Source organism: Bombina bombina, chromosome 9 (genome assembly GCF_027579735.1).
Source record: "Bombina bombina isolate aBomBom1 chromosome 9, aBomBom1.pri, whole genome shotgun sequence".
In the NCBI taxonomy this organism is placed as follows: domain Eukaryota; kingdom Metazoa; phylum Chordata; class Amphibia; order Anura; family Bombinatoridae; genus Bombina; species Bombina bombina.
In genome coordinates this window covers 23,131,054-23,134,811 of record NC_069507.1, presented here as the reverse complement: position 1 = coordinate 23,134,811, position 3,758 = coordinate 23,131,054, and positions in this window count along the sequence as shown.

The window sequence follows — 3,758 nt, the reverse complement described above, 5'->3', positions numbered from 1 at the left end:
CTTTCGCAAACACAATATTTGCGCTCCACTCGTAATACCAGCGCACACAATTGTGCGCTGGTATTTTAAGTGGCCCTCCTGTTCGCATTGCATGGAAACTTTGCGCTCAATAGAGTGCGCTTCAATGGGAGCCTCATTATCATGCCATGAGACGCGCAGCGATGGGCAGCAAATATGAATATATATATTTATGTGTTAATATGTGTAGCCACAATTATTATAGTGGTGTATCTGTTTTATTTGACTCATTTGGTGCTTTTTTATGTTACTAATATATAATTAATTTATTCTAAAATCATTGTATGTATCCTGAAGTTATTTGGAGTTGATACACATACTCCATATAGTTGACTCTTATGCGCTGTAGTCAAAATTGTCTTTTTTTTCACATAAATATATATATATATATATATATATATATATATATATATATATATATATATATATATATACAGTTCCTATAGGGACATTATTTTTTTCTTTCATGATTTAGAAAGAGCATGCAATTTTATACATCTTTCCAATTTACTAATTTGCTTTATTCATTTGATATCCTTTGTTGAAAAGCATATCTAAATGGGCTCAGTAGCTGCTGATTGGTGACTGCACATAGATCCCTTGTGTGATTGGCTCACCCATGTGCATTGCTATTTCTTTAACAAAGGATATCTAAATAATGACGCAAATTAGATAATAGAAGTAAATTGGAATGTTGTATTCTCTATCTGAGTCATGAGAGAAAAATGTTAGGTTTCATGTCCCTTTTTCATCTACTTAACTGCAAAGGTCTCCAATGCACCTATATATATATATATATATATATATATATATATATATATATATATATATATATATATATATATATGTCTATATATATATATATATATGTATTTATATGTTTATATGTGTATCTATGTCTACAAATACATATATACACATATAAATACATAAATACATATATACACATATAAATACATAAATACATATGTGCACATATAAATACATATATACACATATAAATATATAAATACATATGTGCACATATAAATATATAAATACATATATACACATATAAATACATAAATACATATATACACATATAAATATATAAATACATATGTGCACATATAAATATATAAATACATATATACACATATAAATACATAAATACATATATACACATATAAATACATAAATACATATGTGCACATATAAATACATAAATACATATAAATACATAAATACATATATACACATATAAATACATAAATACATATGTGCACATATAAATACATATATACACATATAAATATATAAATACATATGTGCACATATGTATTTATGTATTTATATGTGTATATATGTATTTATGTATTTATATGTGTATCTATGTCTACAAATACATATGTGCACATATAAATACATAAATTCATATGTGCACATATAAATACATAAATACATATGTGCACATATGAATTTATGTATTTATATGTGTATATATGTATTTATGTATTTATATGTGTATATATGTATTTATGTATTTATATGTGTATATATGTATTTATGTATTTATATGTGTATCTATGTCTACAAATACATATGTGCACATATAAAAACATAAATACATATGTGCACATATAAATACATAAATACATATGTGCACATATAAATACATAAATACATATGTGCACATATAAATACATAAACACATATGTATATATATATGTATATATATATATATATATATACAGATATATATATATATATATATATATATATATATACATACACAGTGCAACTTTAGACATGTATATGTATTTGTCTTAATGTTAAAGCCCTTTGCCTGACTTTTTTTTATCTAACTGAGACCTCATATCTTTGAGCCCTTATAACTTTTTTGTGCAATATTTTTTTTAATAATTTTTATTAGACAGTGTTATTATGAGTGTAACTTTACATTTCAATGTATTTTTTAGGTTTTTTATTTACACTTTCTTGTTTTGCGCGAGTTAACCAGAGCTCTGACAACGCGTGTTAACTTCAATTAATCTCAATCGATTACGTTTACTTTCCACTTGCAATACGAGAGCTACACCCAACGTGCACATACAGACCCAGTAAACCCCTTTTCGCTTGCGCTTAACTGTTAGCGCGCCACTCGTAATCTGGCCCCAATGTTTTACATTTAAAGTGATTGAAAAGTTTAAGGAATTAAAATCCAGTATTAAAAAATACTCTTATAAATAGGGGCAAGTAAAAATGTATTAAACTTTAATTCATTAAACTTTACAAACACAATTTTTTTAAATACTTACCTTTTTGTTACAGTAAACAGACCACCGATCCTCCACCCGCTTCTCCTTCTGTATTTTGCAGATCGATGATGAATACGGCTTCCTCCAATCGTTGCGTGCCCCCATTGGCGTCCAGCTCGTGAGGCACACAACGATTGGAAGAAGCCGGATTCGTCATCATATTCAAAATACAGAAGAAGAAGCGGGCGGAGGATTGGCGATCTGTGTACCATAACAAAAAGGTAAGTATTTAAAACAAATTGTGTTTGTAAAGTTAAATGAATTAAAGTGCCACTGTTTTTAAGAGTATTTTTTTAATACTGGGCTTTAATTCCTTAAACTTTACAATCACGTTAAGTAAGTTTAACGTCTATGCTGCAAGCTGCAAGGATATTTTGTTTATGATACTTTTTAAAAAAGAAAGAAAGTAAAAATTCTGGTTTTGATCACAATGTACAGTATTATCAGCACATTAAAGGCTGCAGATGAGCTGTTTTTTATGTTGACGCAATCATTGCAGACGGACCCTTATCTCAGTTCTTTTGATACACTTGCATTTTAGCCAATCAGTGCTGACTCCTAAATAAGTCCACAGGAGTGAACACAATGTTATATGTATCACAAACATGAACTAGCACTATCTAACTGTGAAGATCTGTCAAGAGGTGGTTTTCAACAGTTTAAAAACCAGTTTGTGCCTACCTAGGTTTAGCTTTCAAAAAAGAATACCAAGAGAACAAAGCAAATTTGATGATAAAAATAAACTGGAAAGTTGTTTAAAATTGCATGCCTTATCTGAATCATGAAGGTTTCATTTTAATTAGAATGTCCCTTTAATGGCACATTTATGGGGTCAATTTTCAGTTATGGGAATTCAACAGGTAAATGGATAAAACCCCATACAACACTTTTTACTGACTGATCCCCCAACAGTTTTTGAATGTAGCTTTTTTTTAGACATGAGCATAGCACCCTCAGATCAGATGACATTAGGAAGCATCATCACCAAACAGATACAAACGCTACCTACATTATCAGTGTTTTGTCTGTAATAATCCTGTGCATTCTGTTTGTGATCATGACATTGTGAGATTTCAGACGCAGATAACCAGGTTATGTTGTTTTTGGGAGGTAACAATCTATTATGAAGCATTTTGGGATTGTGATGACTGGAATCACACAATACCAGCTGAAGTTCATAAATTGTTATATGCTGAAAAGGAAGAGCAAGATCAGCCCCTAAATGTTTGTTAATGACAAAGTTATAGTTCTTACTAAAAACAAGTGGAAAAGCAGGAAACTTCTGGTATCAGTTATCTCTTACAGAAATCTAAGGAAGGGAAAACGTCATTTATCTATTCATTGGGGCCGAATTATTAATGTGCGGATGGACATGATACGATGTAGCGTATCATGTCCGCCGCACATCGATAAATGCCGACAGTATACGCTGTTGGCATTTAT